This window comes from Myodes glareolus, chromosome X, assembly GCF_982192425.1.
Source record: "Myodes glareolus chromosome X, mMyoGla1.1, whole genome shotgun sequence".
In the NCBI taxonomy this organism is placed as follows: Eukaryota; Metazoa; Chordata; class Mammalia; order Rodentia; family Cricetidae; genus Myodes; species Myodes glareolus.
Genome location: NC_142053.1, coordinates 25,073,748 through 25,097,121, shown reverse-complemented (window position 1 = coordinate 25,097,121; position 23,374 = coordinate 25,073,748). Strand labels below are relative to the sequence as shown.

General features: G+C 41.4%; 1 long non-coding RNA gene across 1 annotated transcript; it reads left to right on the top strand.

Annotated features, from left to right (window-relative positions):
* Positions 1-556: 556 nt before the first annotated feature.
* Positions 557-23,093, top strand: LOC125410660 (uncharacterized). The gene is made up of 5 exons (XR_015736976.1): positions 557-1,341; positions 1,463-1,552; positions 12,275-12,338; positions 22,322-22,538; positions 22,722-23,093. It is a non-coding gene; the product is annotated as an uncharacterized LOC125410660 (long non-coding RNA).
* The last annotated feature ends 281 nt before the right edge of the window (positions 23,094-23,374 follow it).

Sequence of the window (23,374 nt, the reverse complement as noted above, 5' to 3'; positions counted from 1 at the left end):
TGGGACCCTGCATGGTCACCACTAGGGGCAGAATGTGTTGCACCCGTGAAGCTCCTTCAAGGCATCCATTTCTTAAGAGCACAAAGATTCTATTAATGTACGAGGTAAGTTTTTCAATCCATTTTCTCCCCTTACCTTTTTGTCAGACATGGTACAGTATCATTAATCCCAGGGCATCTGCGTGCTGATAGGTAGCAGCTAGCTCCTGAGGCTCCTTCTCCAAGACGCAGCTCTTTTCTGCAAAAACCATGGATCCTGCAGTATGGCCGCCAGAGCAAGCAGGCTTCTACTTAGATAAGAGTCTGACAAACCTCCTTCCCGAGAGAGACTGCCTGGGTAAGGTCGCGCAACGATACCAAATATATGACCTAAAATAAAATGTTTTAAAATTGATTAGATGTGTGCTAAATCTAATAAAATTTATTATTAGATTTTAAAATAAATCTAATAAAATAAGAAGAAGATAAAATAAGTAATGGGAGTAGCTGTCGCAAATGCATTCTTTTTCATCTCTTGTGACTTCAGTAAAAAATAACCTCAGAGTTGGTCAGCCAACAAGCAAGGCACATCTCCAAGCAGTTTGAGATCGTTCTGCCTGGAAACCGGTTGGCTTACTGACCAAGCCCATCGGAAAAATAAAAAAGGTTCTGTTATGCAGCCTGTAAGGATGAATTGTTACAGTGCAAGCTTGAATCCAGTGCCCTGAAAGCAGGCAGGATTGACTAGGGGAGCTCACCCGTCCTTTGGGTGGGGCAGACTACAGCAAATGAATTCACAGTCCCTGCCTCCCCTTTTCTGCCTGGTAAATTTTCAAGCCATTTTTCTCCTTAATTATTTTTTGAAGGGGGCAAACACGGGGCAATATTTTTTATTCTAAAATCTCCGTCCTCCTGGGGAAGCAACTAGCTGTGGATGCTCTTTCCCAAGAGGCAGCTCTTTGCCGCGAAAGCGGCAGAAGCTGCAGTATGGCTGCCGCGGCAAGCAAGGGAGCTCCGGGTTCGGTAAGCTCCTGGCGAACTTCACTTCTAAGAAGACCTCCTGGGTCAGCCAGTATCTTGAATTTTGGGGTGCTCACAGACGTTTAGGATTTGGACAGCTTGCCTAGATCCTCCCAGTGAGTGCCGTTTCACTTTAAACTAAGAGACTAGTAACCCCCGCCTTCCCCTCCCCCATCCGACACAGGACCTGATTGGATCAACAGAGGCAGAAATTTTGGAAACTTGGAAGGTCCGCACACACTCTGTTCCCTGGGACTCAGTTCATATAGTTGTTTGTGGTGAGCGAATGCTAAACTTGCGGAGCGGTGAATCTGTCCATTTCCCAGGCTCCTGAAACTTTGACGTAAGATTTTTAAATTGATTAGATGTGAGCCTACTGAAGATAAAATCGGCAGTGGGATTCCCTGCTGCAAATGCTCACCTGGCTTTTCTCTCTGATCCTTCATCTGTTGTTCATTCGGTAGGAATTAGCTCCAGAGAAGCTCAGTATACAATGGAGGCACATCTCCAACCACTTCGATGCAACTCTGAGAGTAAACCTGCTTACTACCCAGGTAGGTATGGTACTTTGTCTAGTATTATACTCCTTAAATTATTGCTTTCATTATTGGACTTTCACTAAGAAACAGGAAACCAAACAACAAACAGTAAATGATTTTGCCTCTTTAAAAATGATTTTAAAGACAATGAATGGGAGGTGTCTTTCAAAAAAATTGGTTTTTTTCTATTTATAGAGCTATTTCTAGAGCTAGAAACAAAAGCATTTATGAACGACTTCATCAAAATATGCCAGTGTATTTTCCCTGTGACTATTTCTTTTGAAAAATCTCCTAACAACAGTATTGGTATGGGTGATACTGAAATTCTTTTGCATTTGGAAAGCTGTTATTTTTCTTTAAGGAATATGAAAACACATCCATTTCCTGCAATTTTCACGTTGTTGTTTACGTCTAAGAAACATAAAATTATAACGTTGATTGCCAGATGGATGGGCTTGGAAAGGGGATGTTAAACTGGGGTGGAACAATCTCAAAACATGAATGATGGATATTCTCCCTGAAATGTTGGAACTAGTCAATCATATACATATATAATGAAACAAATAAAATGCTTAGTAGAGAATAGGGAAGTCTGAATATAAGGGAGTAGGGAAAACTGAGTCAAGTGATCTACCTGAGTCCTGAATGAGGCCTTAGAGTGAATTGATCTGTTAGTTCTGAGTCTTTGATTTAGATGATGGATGTTTAAAATATATTCAATAACGAACTTTAAAATTCAATGTGGTGCTTACACTAGCTGAGATACATTGAGTGTGGCAAAATGCAGGAGTGGTTTATTTGGAAGGAATTTTTTAATAAATGTTATAAAATGAAAAAGATTATCAAAGCATATGACAATAATGGAAAGCCAAAAATAGCCAACAAGTCTATCTAGATATGGTGTTAAACATGAATAATCTTTCTTTATGAATTCAGAGGCATGAAGATCTTGATCTCCAGGTCTACTGAGGCCTCATATAGAAACATATTCAAGCAAAGTATATATCAGTAATACCCCAGCAGTCGACCCATGCCCAGGATGTCCCAACACAAAGCAATCATCATGGGCTTTTTGTTTGCTTTCTAGGTTTATGTGTTTTAGTCCTTTTACTCTTTCTCATCTGGGCGGGGGGTTCTAGAGAAAAGAGTTGTACAGTTTCATGAGTAATGGCGGTAGATGGAGGTAGGAATATGGGAAAGGAAAAATATAAATTGAACATTCTATAAAACAAGCTCAGCACAAATAGAAAATTTTTCCCATAAAATGCAGGATTCTACTCTGTGTAGCAGGTGCCTCCAACTTGCTTTCTCTCAGAGGACACCCTTGAGATCCTCATGTTCTCACCTCACAAGGGATGGGAGTGCAATCATTCACAAACCACCTTAGCAGCAGAAATGGTTCTGTATGAATTGTTCAGGAGCCTAACAGTGGAAAGGTTACAGCAGAGAGGAGCCAGATGGTTTTAAGACACTACTTGTACCTAGCTCCCTCCACCCCTGCAGGCCTGAAGAGGAAGCTATTGGGTCTGTAGGAGTTAAAGATTGAAATCGTGTAAGGAATGTGTCCCATGGTTGCTTCTCTGTTCTTGCATAAGGTGTAGCTGACCCCATTCACCTGTTCATTGATTGCATTGCTAGAGGAGGTGGACAGTGTTTGAAGGGCCGGGAATGTAACAGGATAGCATGGGTGTGCTAGGGGAACACTAGTGTCTGTGGTACTCTCTGGGAACTCTCTCATCCCAGAGTCACCAAGGAACTGTGGGCAGCCAGAGAAGATTGCAACCGTGTTAGAGGAAGGGTTCTCAACCTCTGGTCACGACCCCTTTAAAGGCTGCATTCTAAGGTATTTGCATTAGGATTAATAACTGCAGCAAGCTTAGTTATGAAGTAGCAACAAAATAATTTTATGGTTTTATGATTGGCATAGGGTCACCACAAATGAAGAACTGTATTGCAGGATCACATCAGGAAGATTTAGAACATCTGACCTAGGTGTTCCAAGGTAATATGTAGGAGTGGTGGCCCTCTGTCCCTGCTTTTTACCATTTCAGGAACAATCAAGGCCTGTCTTAATTAGGGTTTCTATTTGCTGCAATGAAACACTATGACCAAAGAGCTAACTGGGGAGCTTTTGTGCACCTGGCTATCCCATAATTAAACTCAATCATTTTTAAAGAGACAGGATGATCTGATGGTGTCCAACCTCCTCTTGTGTGGGGAGGATACCACTATAAGTGGATTTTCATCACCCCCATTACCCACCTACTTTTAGTATGCATTGCACCCCAAACCCCAGCAAATGGGAACCTTTTGTAGAGGAAAAGAAGAATCCTGACCATTTCAACTGGGACCTTGCAGGCTTATAGTTGGGGTGGAGTGGGGTACACTCATGTGAAGTTTCTTCCAGGTGGCTAGTTCATTAAGAGCACAAAGAATCCATTACTGTAAGATGTCAATTCTGTCAGGCAAGTATCTCTAGCCAGTTTTCTCATTTTTTTGCAACATGGTAATATGTTTTTAATCTCAGGGTATTTGCTTGCCTGTAGGCTAGTAGCTAGCTGCAGCTGTCCTTTCCCAGGAGGCAACTGATTGTGTAAAATGGGATGGATCCTGCAATATGTTCCATGGCAAGTGAACTCCAGGTTCACTAAGCTCCTGCTAAATTTCCCTTCTAAGAGAGAACTCCAGGGTCAGCCAGCTTTTTGAGTGTTTAGGTGTGCTCACTAAGGTTGTGGACAGCAGGGCTAGAACTTTCTAGAGAGTGACTTTCCACTTGAGATGACTAGAAAACTTGCCAAGTAATTCAATTACTTGAATTCTTAGATTCTTCTCGGGGGAGGATCCCCACACTCTTTGGTGACAGAGACTCCCCCGTGAGCTTGTATGCACTGAGAGTCTCCTGAATATCCTGAGCAATGAATCCTTTCCCTGTCCTGGCTTGTTGAAAACTTATGAATGATTAGGATCTAAAAAGGAGTGTTTTAAAATTGATTAGATGTGTGCCTACTGAAGATAAAATCGGTAAGTGGTTGAAGCTGTTGGAAGTGCTAGACTGCCTGCTGTCCATTCTCTTTCATCTGTTGTCTACTCAGTAGGAATTAGCCCAAGGGAGGCACATCCTCAAAAGCTGTGGGATATTCCCCTAGGACACCTGCTTACTGCCCAAGCCCCTCCAAAAACCAAAAAAAGTTCTCCTGTGTACCCTCTAAGGATGAGTTGTTGTGTGCCTGTGTATCCAATGACCAGTGACCTTGAGAGCAGGTAGTATTGACTAAGACAGCTTTCCTGTCCTTCGGGTGGGGCAGAGCAAGGCAAATGTATGCTTAGTCCCTGCCGCCCCTTTTCAGCCTGGTAAGTTTCTCAAGCTGTTTTTCTCCTTAACTGTTTTTTGGCAAAATCGTTGCTTCCAGGGTATTTCCATGGTCCTAAGCTAGGGGCTAGCTGTGGCTACACTTTCCCAGGAGGCAACTCTTTGCTGCAAAAGCGACAGAAGCCTCAGTATGGCTGGCACTGCAAGCGAGCTCCAGGTTTGGTAAGCTCCTGGCAAACCTCACTCCTAAGAAGACCTCCTGGGTCAGCCAGCATCTTGAATTTGGAGGTGCTCGCTGACGTTTATGATCCGAACAGTTTACCTAGAGCCTCCTAGAGAGTGACTTTCCTCTTTAAACTAAGAGGCAAGTAACCCCACCGCTCTCTTCCCCATGTGCCAGTGCCAGAGGACCTGGTTTGAAGGACAGAAAAGTACCAGAAGTTTTGTAACCTTGGAAGGTTCCCCCGCACTCTGTTCCCGGCGACTCAGTTCATACAGTGGCTTGTGCTGAGCAAATGGTAAATCTGTCCATTTCCCAGGCTCCTGAAACTTTGACTTCAGATTAAGACCTAAAACGAAAGATTTTTAAGCTGATTAGATGTGAGCCTATTGAAGCTAAAGTCAGCAGTGCGGAATGCTCTTGTATATCCTAGTCTGGATTTTCTCCATTCTCCTTCATCTGTTGTGCCTTCAGTAGAAATTAGCCCCAAAGAGGCTCAGTTTCCAAGGAATGCACATCTCCAACCACTTTGAGATAATTCTTGCATAAGCCCTGATTTCTGCCCCAGTACTTCTGATTCTGTGGCTAATGTTATTTTCCTTAAATTACTAATTTATTCATTGGTTTTTCACTAAGGAATACCAAACCAATCAGCGAAGATGAATAAGTATTCTTACTTCTTGAAAGACCATTTTTAATTTAAAAGGCAGTTGGGAAGAGGTGTCATCCCATAACAATTTTTCTCGAGCTAGATATAAAATTATTTAACAAAAGGTTTTATAAATACATGTCCATGTGTTTTTTCTGGGCCTTCTTAATTTTTTTTCTTTTTCATCCTACTTGTGTTCCTAGTCTGTGTCTTTCATTTTTATTCAGTCCATATGCTTTGATGAAACTTGTTTTACTTTTACGTGTGTGTGTGTGTGTGTGTGTGTGTGTGTGTGTGTGTTTTACACGTACATGTGTTTAAGAGTTCTGTAGCCGTGGCACAAGAATAGAAGACAGAGCCCAACTTATTGGAGTTGGTTCTCTCCTATCATGTGAGACGGGGGTATTGACCTCAGTTCATTAGACATAGCAGCAACTACCTTTTTCTGCTCAGCATCCCAAGGGCCCTTCTGGTCCTGTGATTTTCATTTTCAAGCAAGACAAGTGTGAGGAAGACCATCATAGAGGATCTGGTAGATGACAAAGTTGTCTCATCTCAAGACAGCAACATTTCAGAAGTGAGAATACAATAAGCAGTTTGCAGATTAGCAGGGGCATCTGGCTAAGAAATTGTTTAGAGGGGAGTCAGTGAGGAGCTGCACCAATCTGACCCTCGTTCTGGCTCGCACAGGAAAAATCTGTTATCAAAATTAGCTGACCAGCACATTTCCTTTATCTTCTTATTTTCTTATTTGAACATTCTTTAAAAATAGAATGCAGAAATTGACTATGCCTATTTCTTTGCTTCAAGAAATGAACTTTTGCAAGCTAACGAAGTCATTTCTGGATTTTTTTTTTCCTATGTGATGAAAAATCCTTGTTAGCCAATCATCTTTAAGAAATGGATCTAAGTTAAGGCATGGCTTCCTGGGACCCAGGGGGAAAGCATCTGCACTGCCCAGGTGCGTTCTCTCTGTCTGATTCCTATGGGGGCACAGCTGAGCCTGGATTTCTCGTTTCTGTTTCATGAATTTTTCCCTTATAGTAAATAAAAATATAATTGTTTTATCCTTTAGTTAGCCTGATTATTTCCCTATCGAGCTAATTTCAACACCTATCGAATTTAACATTTTCCCAAGGACTAGAGTCATGATTGACAGCTCATTATTGTGTTACTAATATTTTTCATTATTTGTTTGATGACTTCCTTATTAAGTGAAAATTCCAGCAGTTTGTTTGTGAATCAGAAAGGCACCATAGCTGAAAGAAGACATCAGTCTCCCTACCACTGTAGCTGACAGTCCAGCTCCTCAGACAAGAATAAAATTATTAGAATGATTAGCTTAAAATTAATCAGTGCCTATTTCTTTATGTCAATCACTGAACAAGTGGTATATAAGTTTAGAAAAAGAAATACAATCTATACCTCCTCCTTCAACAAGTTTACTTGCCACTGCTAGGCATGGCAGTTCACACCTATAATGTCAACATTTGCAAGGCTGAAACAGAATTATCAAAAGTTCCAGGTGAACCTGGGTTATGTAATGAATTCTAGACTCAATGTCATTCTCGGCTGCACAGCAAGTTTGAGGCTAGCCTGAATGAGACATATGAGACTCCACATCAAAAAAAAAGGAGGAGGGCAGAAAATAGTGAAGATCTTGATTACACAGTATTTGCCAAACACACCATAGAAATGAGATACAAAATGTCTGAAGACAGCAAGAGAGGACCAAATAAAGACCATAGGGAAAGAAGGTTGTACATGTGATGTACATTCAATTTCTCAACACTTTGAAAGCCCCAAAGAAAAAAAAATATTTTGGAACTTGTTTCTTTGCCAATTACAGCCAGAACTCTAACCAAAAATAGTCTGTTGGTGGAGCTGGTGTTTCTTTTTCCCATTCTGCATATTGGTGACCCTTTACCCCATGGATGGTCATAGTCACATTTCTTTGTTTGGACAATTATTTCTAAAGGCTCAGAACTTTGTCTTAGTGATGAAAAACCAAAATGTTCTGGTCAGAAGTTGTTCAGGCCCTGGGAAGAACTAGATCTAGCCATCTTTATATTGACAATTTTATATTGACCTTATCACAGATTCGAGAAATGACTCCATAATCCAGTCCTTGAGGGAAAAACAACCCACAAAACATGGTGAACTGGGTGAGAATGGTACCTAGACCTCACATTTTAAAAAGCCAGGCATGCAAGGTACATGCACTTACAATTCCAGAGCTAGGGAAGCAAAGACAGGCAGATAAATCCTTGGCTCTCCCTGACTAGCCAATCTAAACTAATCAAAGATCTTCAGGCCAGAGAAGAGACCCTGCATCCACACATACATAAACACAAAAACACAGGCACAGTTACTCACACATATTCTCACACATGCTTACACACACATAGTCACACACATGTTGCCACACACTTGCACACACACACACACACACACACAAACTTGACTATACATTATAAAACTTATAACTTCAAGTAGAAGACCAGTAGGAGTTATATAATATCAAACCTTAATCGTCAAAACAGCCAAAAATGTAGGACTTCATTATGTAAACATATTGAATACACCATTAAAGTGAACACCATGGAGCTAGAGAGATGGCTCTGAGCACGTAATGTTCTTATAGAGAACCTGAGTTCATTTTTCAGCACCTGCATTGGGTGGCTCACAACCACCTGTAACTCCATCTACAATGAGGTCTGATTCCTTTGCCTTCCAGAGGCACCTTACACCCATATGCATATACCCACACACATATGTACGCAATTAAAATGTAATACAAAAACTTTTTTAAAAAATGAATGCCGGTGAATTCTTCCTTTGGAGTCATTTCTATTCTTGGGAGTTCTTCCTCACTTTATTCAAATTTCTTTTTTCTGTTCTTAAAAATAAAGACAACTTGTAACTTTTTCAGTCACCCACCCCAGAACAAAGTGAAACAATTTAGGCATAAGATCATAGCTTAAAAAGGAAGTGCAGTGTAAGAGGCAAATGCATTTCTTATCCCCTTGATACAGTAAGGAAAGCTCAGGAGACTTCTACTCAAAGATTAAGAATGACCACAGGGGGAAAAAACATGACCCAGATGATAAAGATGAAGATGACAGAGCCTAGATGGTTCTAGAAGTGGAAGTGTGTTCTCTGTAGCTATTATTCAGCCACCCCCCAGTCTGCTATTGGCCAGGGATTTTCCTAGAACTTGTTTACTAAGGATTCTTTGTATATGTCCAAGTCAAAATGTTTCTTCTGGGCAGTGAAAGGGCCTTGGCTCATCCCAGGGAGCCATTGTTTATGATTTTGTTGCTAAAGATTTAGATCTCCAAAATAGAATGAAGTTCCTTCAGCATTCCTGTATGGTCTCTGTGCATCGAGAGGGTACCATGTCCCAGTAGTGAAGTATCTCAGTCCGGCCGAAATGAGGACCCCACAGGCCATATTCACTGACTCAGTCTGTCATATCAGAAGTGACCTAGATAGTGAGATGCCATCTTGGAGTCTCATAGCAACTGATTTGCTTTGTCCCCTCATCAGAAGGTAGACAGAATGGCCCTAAAACGTGGCTACCTTGGCATTCTTGTTACAATACAACCATCAAGTAGAATTGCTTTGTAGATTCTGCCAACACTTTCCTGTATTTTCTAGGGAAGACTGACCTGCTTGGGAGGGATTCTGGTCCAAGAAAGACACAGAAAGAACTCTTCCCCGCTTGTGATGTTTGGTAGACGTTATGGAGACCCTGGGTAGACATTACTGTTTATGCAATCTAAGTTCCTAGGTAAGACCAGGTGGCAGTGTGGCTGGTGATTGCAATAAAGGGGACACAGAACATTGTCTGATGGTTGCTATGTCTGGATCTACCCACATGGAATTTGGTGTGGCCTAAAACTGTGTTACCATAACATGGTCACTTATAATGGCTGCAGAATAAATTATCTCTTATTTTCTTTAAGGTGAAAACTGCATGTTTAATGTTGGCAAAAGTCTACCATTACATGGGTTCTGGGGATTGAACTTGGGTACTCAGGATTGTATAGCAAACACATTTACTCATTGATCCACCTTGTCAGTCTAAGTAAAGGAGTGGTGAGATGAAAGGTTCATTCTCCAGAAAGTGGTCCTAGAAGAAAGCATCCTTCAGCTTTCAATGGACACTTTCTTTTCTTTTTCTTTTTTTTATTGATTTAATTGAGCTATACATTTTTTTCCTCTGCTCCCCTCCCTGCCTGTCCTCTCCCCTTCAACCCTCTCCCATGATCCCAATGCTCCCAATTTACTCAGGAGATCTTTGTAGATTATATCCATGTATGACTCTCTTAGGGTCCTCATTATTATCCAAGTTCTCTGGGTTTGTGATTTGTAGGCTGGTTTTCCTTGCTTTATGTCTAAAACCCACTTATGAGTGAATACATATGATAATTGACTTTCTGGGTCTGGGTTACTTCCCTCAGTTTGATGTTTTCTAGCTCCATCCATTTGCCTACAAATTTCAAGATGTCATTATTTTTTTCTGCTGTGTATTACTCCATTGTGTAAATGTACCACATTTTCCTTATCCATTCTTCAGTCAAGGGGCATTTAGGTTGTTTCCATGTTCTGGCTTTGACAAACAATGCTGCTATGAATATAGTTGAGCACATGTACTTGTGGCACGTTTGAGCATCCTTTGGATATATACCCAAAAGTGGTATTTCTGAGTTTTGAGGAAGGTTGTTTCCTAATTTTCTGAGAAGTCGCTACACTGATATGCAAAGGGTTGTGCCAGTTTACACTCCCACCATCAATGCAGAAGTGTTCTCTTTTCCCCAAAACCTCTCCAGCATAAGTTGTCATCAATGGTTTTGATCTTGGCCATTCTTACCAGTGTAAGATGGAATTTCAGAGTTATTTTGATTTGCATTTCTCTGATGGCTAAGGATGTTGAGCATTTCCTTACGTGTCTTTCAACCATTTTAGAGTCCTCTGTTGAAAGGTCTCTGTTTATGTCTGTACTCCAATTTTATTGGATTATTTGTTCTTTTGATGACCAATTTCTTGAGGGTTTTTAAAAAATATATAATTTGGAGATCAGACCTCTGTCTGATGTGGGGTTAGTGAAGAACTTTTCCCATTCTGTAGGCTGCTGTTTTGTCTTGTTGACTATGTCCTTTGCTTTACAGATGCTTTTCAGTTTCAGGAGGTCCCATTTATTTTTTGTTTTCTCAGTGTCTGTGCTGCTGGGGTTATATTTAGGAACTGGTCTCGTGTACCAATGCGTTCAAGTGTACTTCCCACTTTCTCTTCTATGAGGTTCAGTGTGGCTGCCTTTATGTTGAGGTCTTTGATCCATTTGGACTTGAGTTTTGTGCATGGTAATAGATTTGGGTCTATTTGCATTTTTCTACATGTTGATATCCAGTTATGCCAGCACCATTTGATTAATAAGCTTTCTTTTTCCACATGATATTTTTTGTTTCTTTGTAAAAAATCAAGTGTTCGTAGGTGTGTGGATTAATATCCGGGTCTTTGATTTGGTTCCATTGGTCCTCCTGGCTGTTTTTATGCCAATACCAGGCTGTTTTCAGTACTGTAGCTCTGTAGTAAAGTTTGAAGTCAGGGATTGTGATGCCACCAGAAGTTCTTATATTGTACAGGATTGTTTTAGCTATCCGGAGTTTTTTGTTTTCCAAATAAATTTGAGTATTGTTCTTTTGAGGTCTATGAAGAATTTTGCTGGGATTTTAATGGGCATTGCATTGAATCTGTAGATTGCTTTTGGTAAGATTGCCATTTTTATTATGTTAATTCTACCTACTCAAGAGTATGGCAGATCTTTCCACTTTCTGTTGTTTTCTTCAATTTCTTTCTTCAAAGATTTAAAGTTCTCGTCATACAGGTCTTCTACTTGTTTGGTTAGAGTTACTCTGAGATATTTTATGCTAATTGTGTCTTCAAGGGACTCTTTCGTGAAAGCTGCTTGTTAATGTTCCTTAAAAAGAATATCTTCTATTTCCTTTTCCCGGGGAGATCCACGCTTCCCCTTGAGGCCTCCTTGATACTTAACCTGTCTTGGTCCATGGGTTAACCTTTACTTAACAACTAACGTCTGCTTATAAGTGTGTACATAACATGTTTGTCTTTTGGGATTAAGGTTACCTTCCTCGGGATGATTTATTTTCTAATTCCATCCATTTGCCTGCAAGTTTCATGATATTTTTTAACACCTGAGTAATATTTTTGAGGATGGACTGGGTTGGGTGGGGATGGAAAGAGGAGGGATCAGGTGGAGGGTGGGTGAAGAAGAAAGAAGATAGGGAAAGAAAGAAAATAAACCTTAAAGATTAAATTATTTAACCTGAACTTAATACCTGTGAGGTTTCCAAAGGATGAGTAGAATTACATTTCATGGCATAGTTTCTTCAAAAGCTATACTGTAACTGAAACCTGATGTTATATCCTGAATTTACTCTCTAGTCTGGCCAAGCGAGTAATATAGTGTCACATTTTGACAATCTGTTTGGCAGCCCCACATGAACTGAAAGATGTTCTGCTGTTTCCTTCCAGGGTGCTCAGTGTGATAAAGGCTTCCACTACAGTCTCTGATCATCGCTACACCCTGGGGTTCCAGGTAAGTACTCTGTGTTCAAAAAGTAATCCCTTGATTCTGTTGGCATGCTGGTGGAGAAGACAACAAAGCAGTTGATCTTGAATGGAGCAGTAGTATACCATCTGGTATAGTTTCAACCACGACTAGAAGAAAAGGCTGGTACGTGAGATTCTAGTTGACAGAACCTGGTTTAGGAGTTGTGTGGGTGACTCTTCAGGCAACATGGAACCACATAAGATGGATATGGGCCTTTAGAACTTCCAGTCTGCATCCTGCTGCAAACAGAGGTAATGAAACATAGTCACAGCATGCGAAGGGAATCCCACATCATCTTGCACTTAAGGACAAAATATAACGGACATGGACACCCACCTGACTAAAACAGGACTTTTGCAGTTTCTGTGGCTGACTGAGAAAGGATAGCAAGGTTTCTTTTTGAATGAAAAAAAAAAGAAATAAAAAAGAAAAGGACATGATTTTCCCTAAATATGGTGGAGGAGAAAATTCCTTGTAGATAAAAGGGAGAGCAAAGCCAGAGGTAGGGACATCTGGGAGAGTTCAGAGTGGACATGACCAGACAAAGCTGAGCCATGTGGGCAGAGGAGGAAGGGAAAAGAAAAAGGGAGAGAGGGGAACCAAAATGGCTGGATTATACAGGGAAGAGCCTCTGGGAGAAGGGCAGCCCAGCCCCTGGGCTGGAGAGTTCTGGATAGGGGACCAGCCAGGTAGGGACTGTGGGATGTTGGGAGACCCTGGTGGCCATTGTCTGCTTTAATACTTTAGGTAGACACCTCAGCCATTTGACCAAGGGCTTGAGACTTAACACTGGAGGAAGAACAAACATACATAGTGAATTGGCTTAGTCCAGTGGTTGTAAGCTGGGCAGCCATAGCTATAGAATGGTAAAGCTGTTGGCAAATAGCAAGAAATTATGTGAAAGGTGGCAGGCTATCTTAACAAGTGGGCAGCTGAGGTCTTCTGGGAACTCAGAGGAGGCCTGCTGAAAGGGTGATCAATGTCCCTGACAGAGAGAGAGCGATGGTCAGTCATAGGCTCAGGAAGTTTGGTTCCTGTAGTTTACCCTGTTTCAACTAGTGATGAGGCTCCAAATTTAGCTTCCAATAAGGGTCCTAGTACCTTGAGAGGGTACAATGGCTGGGAAGGTAATGTCTCAATTAGGCGGCGAGAATGAGGATCATGTGGCGTCAGATGCCTTGAGTTCAGCTAAGAGATCCATCTATAACCAGAAGTAGTTATAAAGGTAGTCAGCCATTTTAGAGTCTGGTGGTAAGTTGTTGCTGGCATTTTTCCTCAGAGAAGGGCAGAGGGAGTGGCCCTGGAACAAGAGCTCCTTGGCTTTCAAAGTACAATACTGCCATCCAGTGAAATTATTTTGCTGTTCGCACCAAGCACTCCAGGTTTTCTTAGTAGGTCTGGGTGGGGGTGGGGGTGGGGGTGAGGAAATGGGAGGGAGGGAGACTCTAGTCCAAACAGTGCAAGAAAGGCGGCTCCAGCAGGCTTGCCAAACTTTGGGGTAGCCAGGGTACCATGACCCATGTGAAGCACCGGCCAGTCTAGCTCCCAAAGAAGGCAAGGCTCTAGAGCACCAGACCTCAGCTATACAGGAAGTACAGCCAAGAAGATCCTGTGGCAGCCATAGCTGACATACATGAGAGGAGCTCTCTGCCTAGGCGCCACATGGGGCTCAGATGTGTGGACAGACTGATTGTGACTTCTTTGTGTCCTCCTAGGAGCAAGGGATAGATTCTGTCCAAGTACCTGTGGCCACACTCAGTGTCCCAGGCTGATTGATTATTTTTCCTGTCCCCTACCTATACCAGGGACACTGCTTCTTCTCAGAAGTTCAGGGGTCCCCAGAAATTCCAGTCAGAGGTCATTGACATGTAGATCATTTCTTAGTTCATTCCTTCTTTCCATCTGGCCATTCCTTCCTTCCTTCCTCCCTTCCTTCCCTGCTTTCATCCTCCCTTGCTCATTTGCTTACTGACAACCTTAGCCTATTCACTTTGCTTTCCTCTCTATCTTGTCTTCCTTTCCCCCCCCCATTTCATTTCTTTCTGCTTCAGTTTGACTTTTACTCTTCTTCAGGACTGCTGCAGGTGGAGTTGAGTGTCCTCTACTGATCAGACAAGGATTTTGCTATAAAAATTATATCCACAGCATAATCCCAGGGTATAGGGAGTTACTGCAACGGAGGTATGTACTTGGAACATCCTGGTTGTGAGAGCCAATTGTGTACATATCCGCAAGGAGCAGAGGGCGGTGTCCATCCTCATGGTGAGCCTGAGCAGAAGCAGCCTCAGTCCTAGAAGGAAGGTAGAGGTGAGAGGTGATATGCCACATGACCGGGATTCACTACCTGAGTCTCCCTGGAAAACCAACTAACAACAAACCTGACTCAAAGGCAGCTCAGAACTCTTGGAGTGTACTCCTCACTAGCCCACAGTATTCCCAGAGAATGCTTGGGGACAAGGTCAAGGAAAGTTTCCCTGCCCCTTCCCAAGTGATAGCTGCCCTATTAGGTAATAGAAATCAGGAATCTGGTCTGTGATCAGTCAGTGGAATAATGTGCAGATCATGGCCCGACATAGGCAGGTGGCAAAAGATGAATCTATGGTTCAACTCAACTTGACAGTTAGCTGGTATATTATATATATTCTCTCTCTCTCTCTCTCTCTCTCTCTCTCTCTCTCTCTCTCTCTCTCCTCTCTCTGCCTGCATGTATGGGTGTGTGTGTGTGTGTGTGTGTGTGTGTGTGTGTGTGTGTAATTCTCATTGTAGAGCATCCTGCCTCTAGAAGGTGTATAACACATCCACTCATTTCAAACCTGAAAGAGTTATTGGTATGAATTTTGTAAGCCCTGTGAAGCCCCAGCCCTCAGCAGAAGTACACAAGTGGATGCATCTGACAGAAAGTGCTGGGATCACAGAGAAGTGGCATGCAGTCTTTTCAAGAAGTGGGTGTCTGTTCTTACAATATGGTTCTCAAGACCTTTGGCAGGAAAATATGTATGCAGAAGGTGTCAGGACTGATTGATCCATAGACATAGCAGAAGCCCTAAGGCAATGTCTGATTCCAGGAAAGGAGCACCAGTTATAAGGGAAGGGATAAAAAAATTAATCATGAAGCCAGAGACCCTGCTGTGCCTACAGGTTCTTGGGCTGTCTCTGTTTCATGACAGTAGGAGAATTTGAAGAATTCAAAAGACTATTGTCCACATATCTGCTCTTAGAGTGCTGGCTTCCAGGAAGAAAGCTCCTCTCTACCCCGACAAACATGGCTGCCACAGGAAATCCAAGCCTATGCTTCGCATATAGCTCTGGATATTGCTGTGAGGCAGAGTGATTCTCAGAGGCTTACAAGGGAGCAGCCCTAGCAGTTACCTGGACCATGGATTACCTCACAACTGACTAGCGTTCCCATCACTCAGAATTTGAGCCAGAGTCCTCACGTGTTCTTTCTGTGTTCCCTAACCAGCAGACAAGCTAAGAAACAGATCTCCAAGGTGCTGGCAAAAATGGGAAAGCAATTCCGCTTGATGGCAGTATTGCTCCAACAATGCCGAGGACCCTTCATCTCATTGTCTCCCTCCACCTTCCTCTGAGGGAAAAAAAAGAGAAAGAAAACTTAAAGATTTGATGCTAGACTTCAAGATGGCATAGACCAACCTTGGACAACACTGGCCATGGGTGGACCTCAGAGAAGGAATGCAGTTTTACACACACACATGCACACATGCACACGCACACACACACATGCACACGCACACACACACATGCACACATGCACACGCACACACACACACACACGTATGGCGACAGTAACATTTCTTTCACAGCACACATTGTGTGGAAGCAAAGAAAATGAATCGTAGAGAACAGAATGGTGATGGGAGCATAGGATGGAAAGAGCTAGTGTAAAAGGAGAATGTGAAAGAAGGAAGGGAAGCATAAGGATGAATTTATAGAGAAAGAAGGAAATGAAGAAGGGAAAGGACTGACAAATAGGAAGACATGTGGAAATCTGGGCAATCCCCAGCCCGTAAGCAGACACCAGACACCAAAAAGCCATATCTTATTCCAGGAAATGAGTCGGATAGGTCCACATGAGAATTAAAAAAAGATGATGAAGCCAGGCACAATGTTGTGCCCTCAGCACTTGGGCTGTCTCCACTCACTGATGGTCAGAAGAGGATATGAAGGAGCCACAAGCAGGTCTCACATATTATCTGCTCTAAAGCAGCTGACACGTAGGATCCTCTGGACGCTGACAAACATGGCTGCCACAGAAAATCCAAGCCGGCACTTCCTGCCTTGCCCTGGCTATTGATCTACAGCATAGCAAACCTCAGGGGATAGCTTGAGAGAGCCCCACAGATGACCTTGACCCTGGTTTTTCCTAGTGCTGGAATGTTGGAGCCTCCTTTACTTCACTGTGGAAAACAGTATCCCGTGCCCTCTCATTCATTCATCCCAAGACCTGAGGAGAAATCACACTCTGAGGTGTTCACAGGAATACGAAAGCAATTCCGCTTGATGGCAGTGTTGCACCAAGTATTCCTAGGATACTTCCTCCAGCTTTTCTCCCTCCGCTCTTCTCAGGGAGGAAAAAAAAGCCAACTACTTTCTACTTCACTACAAGGTAGTTGAATTCAATTTTGGACATTCTGCACATGTAGGTCTTGAAGTCTTTCTGTAAGGATCCCATACTCTGCAAGGACAGGGGAGAAGGGGGAAGGGGGACAAGGTTGTCACAGACCAGAGTCCTTACTCCACCATATCCAGTCACTTCATCACCCAGTATGTCACACCCTGAAGGTGTAAACGCCATATAGGAAAATGAAATATTTTTAAATGGTTTTTCAAACTCACAGAAATCTGCTTGCCTCTGCCTCCCGATTGCTGAGATTAGAGGCATGCACCACAACTGCCTGGTCAAGGAAAATGAAATTGAAAAACCCACCACTAGATGCAGGAGTCATGAGAAGCCACAGAATCAAAACTTTGGACAGACAATGAACTCAGGGCAGAACAAGGCCCGTATCCCTCAGAGCCCAGGAAGAAACTCTAACTGGCACTTGTGCAAAGGAGTCTCAGCTACCATACTGACTCTGGGGGTTAAGGGTAAGCAATGTGTGTCCAGGCCTCCCATGGTTGTGCACATTCTGGAAAACCATGAGTTCCCTAGCTTCATGTTCATAGTTAGCTGACCTCCTCCTCCTAACATCCACACAGGATGCTCCTGACATAAAAGTGCATGGGATAGAGAAGAATGTGAGCCTTTGGCACAAGACAGACAACACCTACCCACACAGGGCCTGGATGGATTCATATCTAGAGAAATGAGACTCTGAATTCACAGGAAGTTTTCATTGTGAAGTCCTTAGCTCCTTAGACAACAGCCAGGAGCAGCATAGCAGGGCAGCTGCTACCCAAACACTTTGGTCGTCTTGTGTAGAGACATCAACCTGTGGACTTCATCACCCTGGCTGTGCATTCAAATGATTGCTCTGGGCCATCTGCCATATTATGTATGAGTTTGGGTTGAAGCAACCTCTTCCTTTGCTTAAAGATAGAGCTCCAACACATCCTGATTTCTGAACAAGAAAATCAAAAGAAGAACCTTTCCTCCATCCCAAGTGTTCCCTGCCTACTAGACCTTGGGCTGGGACTCTAAATCATTTCTTTGGACTTGTCTAGCTGTCATTATGATCTGACTATTTGTAATCAATCACTGTTATTAACCCAGAAATTCATTTTCAACCATTATTTTCCCTCTGTTTCCTGTCTGCAATAGGTGGGGAATTATTCTTGTATGTGTACCTTTCTTTATCAGGTGCATCCAGACAGCTACCCATTTCTGCATCTCTCCAGGCAGACAAAGGAAAACTCTCTAATGGGATTTACATAGACCGAGAGGCATCTAGAAACATTCCAGAGAGCCTAGTTCTACTACCTCTGCCAGGATGTCAACACCACTAAACTACAAGCCCTGTCTTTCCCCATTATACAGAATCGGAACAACAAATGACACAGCTACCTTTCTCAGAACTAGACAATTAACCCAAATTTGTCTTTTCAGACCTGCCTCACGATGCTGTTACCCTAAGATAGCAGGAAGTAAATTTAAGAAGGCAACGCCCACTCCCAAGTAGTAGGGTGGGTTGTTTTTGGTCATTCAATGGGTTATGAATATTTGTTATTGTTTAGGGGGCTCAGTTACAACTTGTTATTGGTTATAGTCAGGAAAAAAGTTGAAAACAGGAGATAAGATACAGAGTTCTTGTTTAGAAAAGAAGAAAAAGGAGAATACAGATACGATAGAATAAAAGGGTAGATTATTAAATCTACTCTGTAAAGAAAAAGGAAAAATATAGTTTTGATAAGATAAAAAGGTAGATTATTGAAACTGCTTTTAAAAAGCAACTACTAGTTTTAAATGTTTTACATTGGATTGGACTTTTGTATATTGTATACAAATTTTGTACATGGATACAAATTTGATATTAATTTTGGTAAAACATGCTGTACATGTTTCTAAGCTTGTTCAAGGTATTGTATGTATACAGCTTATTTAAAAATATAATACAAATTTCTTGTAATTGAAAGTTATATTTATTTCCTGTTTAGGATAATAAAGAAATGCAGGTTAATAATTAGTCACCTATTACAACAGAACTTGTAGACATTTTAGGTATGTTTTCAAAATCAAAACATATATTTTAAATAGTCAAGTCATTTTCAAACAGTTTAGAGATCTACAGAATATGGCATTTAAGATATTTTAAAAACAGAGGCTTTTTTTATGACAATGAGACATGTCTGCTCCTGGCAGTCCCAATCTACTTCAGAGAAGATAATAGGCATTGAAGAAATTCCACATGAAGTTTACTTTCATTGGGGCAAAAGTAAGCCACTGGGTTAGAAAATGCCCTTTCCTCAACTGCTGATAGTTAGTATGTTGTTCAAATTGCACAAGCTGTTTTTGTCATTTCTTATATTTTTTGGAAGTTGATTGCTCATACTTCCTGCTTATTCAGTTAATATTATTTACTTCTTGGATCTCTGAGAGATTTGAAGACTAGATAGTTTTGGCTATATTTTTCTTGTTTAACAGACAGAGAAAAGAAACTCACTGAAAAGTTCTAAAGTATATAAGGTTGAGAGATATCAAAAGATAGTTTTGGATGGTAATGCAAGTTATGATATAAAGTATATTGGGTACAAGATTTGGACTCACCAAGATAGGATAGATAATGGAGTAATTTCTCTGAAATGCAAATGGACTAGACATTACTGATTTGCTTATGACCTGCATATATTGTATATAGTTATTATACTTATTATATTTAGCTTTTCTTATATTAGTTATAGCATTCTCTTTTTTATTTAGACAAAAGGAAGAAATGTAGTGATATTTTATTTGTATTTCAATAAATAAATCTTTCCTGATGATCAGAGCTCAAAGCTAAGCCACTAGTTAGTCATAAAGGCCAGGCAGTGGCAGCTCATGCCTCTAATACCAGAACTCAGGAAACAGAGGCAGACAGATCTCTGTGAGTTCAAGGCCAAACTGGGCTTGTACAAAATCAATCCAAGAAGAGATCAGGTGCTTGTGACTCACACCTTTTTTTTATTTTTTTATTACTTAAAAAAATCCATCAGGTTCAGTGTGGTCCGATTTATACTGAGGTCTTTAATCTACTTGGACTTGAGTTTTGTGCATGGTGATAGATATGGATCTATATTCATTCTTCTACAGGTTGACATCCAGTTATGCCAGCACCATTTATTAAAGATGCTTTCCATCTTCCATTGTATAATTTTACCTCCTTTGTGGAAAATCAGGTGTTCATAGGTTTGTGGATTAATATCTGGGTCTTCAATTCGATTCCATTGGTCAACATCTCTATTTTTATGCCAAAACCAAGCTGTTTTCATTACTGTAGCTCTGCAATAGAGTTTGAAGTCAGAAATGGTAATACCTCCAGAAGTACTTTTATTGTATAGGATTGTTTTGACTATCCTGGGTTTATTGTTTTTCCATATAAAGTTGATTATTGTTCTCTCAAGGTCGGTGAAGAATTTTGTTGTGATTTTGATGGGGATTGCATTGAATCTATAGATTGTTTTTTGTACAATTGCCATTTTTACTATGATGATCCTACCAACCCAAGAGTATGGGAGATCCTTCCATTTTCTGATATCCTCTTCAATTTCTTTCTTCAAAGACTTAAAGTTCTTGTCAAATAGGTCTTTCACTTCCTTGGTTAGAGTTACCCCAAGATACTTTATGCTATTTGTGACTATTGTGAAAGGTGATGTTTCTCTGATTTTCCTCTCTGCTTCTTTGTTCTTTGTATAGAAGGGCAACTGACTTTTTGGGGTAGATCGTGTATCCTGCCACATTACTAAAGGTGTTTATCAGCTGTAGGAGTTCTTTGGTAGAGTTTTTGGGATCGCTTATGTACACTATCATATCATCTGCAAATAACGAAAGTTTCACTTCATCCTTTCCGATTCGAATTCCCTTGATCCTCTTATGTTGTCTTATTGCTATTGCTAGAACTTCAAGCACTATATTGAAGAGGTATGGAGAGAGTGGACAGCCTTGTCGTGTTCCTGATTTTAGTGGAATGGCTTTGAGTTTCTCTCCATTCAAATTGATGTTAGCTGTCGGCTTGCTATATATTGTTTTTATTATATTTAGGTATGATTGTCGTATCCCCAATCTCTCCAACACCTTTATCATAAAGGGGTGTTGAATTTTTTCAAATGCTTTTTCAGCATCCAATGAAATGATCATATGGTTTTTTTCTTTCAGTTTATTTATATGATAGATTACTTTGATAGATTTGCATATGTTGAACCTGTCCTACATCTCTGGGATGAAGCCTACTTGATCATAATGTATAATTTTTTGGATGTGTTCTTGGATTTGGTTTGCCAGTATATTATTGAAAATTTTTGCGTCAATGTTCATGCGTGAGATTGCTCTGTAATTCTCTTTCTGGGTTTATTCTTTGTGTGGTTTTGGTATCAGGGTAACCATAACTTCATAAAAGAGTTTGGCCACACTGAACCTGATAGAAGAGAAAATAATTCCCTAGGAATTCAGTGAGCTCCATCTACACACACACACACACGTGCATGCCTACATAAGGGCAGGTAATAAAACACCTTCTTTTACTTGATACCTATACTCACTTTGTCCCTGGATGCCCCTCTGCACTGTGTGCCTCTCTGTACTGTGTGTGCTCTGGGTGTAAAGATGAGTTTCTTTTGAATTTGCCCCAGTTGTAGTATAAAGGGGTGTTGGTGGGTTTTTTTGTGGTGCTGGCATCCTAGCAGGAACACAAAGGACTGGGGACTTTCATCAGAAATCCTTCCTTTATTTTTGTGCAGTGCTTCAGAAATGGGTAGATGACTGGAATGCACATAATAAAGTTTCAAATCCTAGAGTTACTTTGTGTCCTTTGGAGAAACGAAATAATAACAAATACCTTAAGTGGGCATCTGTTGTATAATTTCTAATTGGTCTTAATAATAAAAACCCAAAGTCAAATGTAGGGGTATATGCTGAAAGATCAGAAAAACAAAGACGCAAGCCAAAGCCAGTTCTTACCTTGATAACTCATTTGGCAGAAAGGGGGGCTGAGCCCTTGTCTCTATCCACCTTATATTCTTCTCTCTGCCCAGCAATACCACTTCCTGTCTGTCTGTACAGACCTCCAGACCTCTATGACTAACAAGTGGCTAGCTCCGCCCTCTGATTTTAGACAAGCTTTATTTATTAGCGCACAAACAAAATACCACCACAGGTATCGATGCCTCAGGTACAGGGAACTATTGTTTACACAGTGAGAAGGTAATTGTTGTAGGCAAGCCCAAAGAAATGAATTGGGGCTGCTTCAAAGGAGCTGGTAGGCAAGTTGAAGCTGAGATGAAATGAAGGTTTTATTTTGATATTTTCTTATCTTCAGATCATGGTTCCGGGGAGCCTCTTCTTTCAGCTGAGGTTGAGCATGCTACCAGCCAAAACGCAATGTTAGCTGGGGTCTCTGGAGAGGAAAAGCAAAGGATTTGACTGGCAACTGTCCTCTCCACTTTGATTCCTGGTCATGGCGTAGGAAAGTGCAACTCACAATGACAACTTCCTGTGTGCCCTTTCTCCTCTGTGTCCATGGAGTCTACTTCCAGGTATGATTCCATTGCAAATCATCAGACAAATTAGGATGGTTGTCTCCCCTGGGCTAATTCCCCACCTGTTTTGAAGGTACATCATACATAATGCCCTCTCTGTATATCACTTTTGCATTTATTTCCCATACCCTTGCATTGTTCCAAGGAACTTGATTTTGTTGCTGAATTTTTGGCTCACAGGTTTAAGACAGGTCTTGCAGAACTCTTGAAGGACAGCAAATGTACAAAGGGAATAAGAAGAAATCCAAAAGATAGGAATGCAGAAAGCCAGAAGAAGAAAATGAAACATAGACAACAGACTGAAGATCTAAACATGAAAGCGGGGAGGACGTGACAAAAGACGGAGAGAAAGAGGGAGAACAGGAAAGTAGGATGGAAAGAAGGATGAAAAAGCAAAGAAGGACTGACAAATTTATGACCTCTAGGTTGATTTTCTGGGGACGCTAAAGCAGAGACCAGACCCCTGGGCAGTAGCTGATTCTAGAAAATGAAGTATTTGTGCAGGTAGGTGTCTAAAAAGATTAAAGTTCATGAATAATTTTGTTTTTGTAATTTTTTTTGTTTTGTTTTGTTTTTGAGACAGGGTCTCTCAGTACCTTTGAAGCCTGTCCGGGAACTAACTCTTGTAGACCAGGCTGGCCTCGACCTCAAAGAGATCCACCCGCCTTTATTGGGATTAAAGGCAAGCGCCACCACTGCCCGGCTAGATTCTGTATCATAACAAGCAAATTACTCACCCATCTGCATCCCACAGCCTCATCACTGTGGCAAACATGACTGCCACAAGATCGCAAAACCCATCCATATTCACGGCTTTACTACTTTGAAATCCA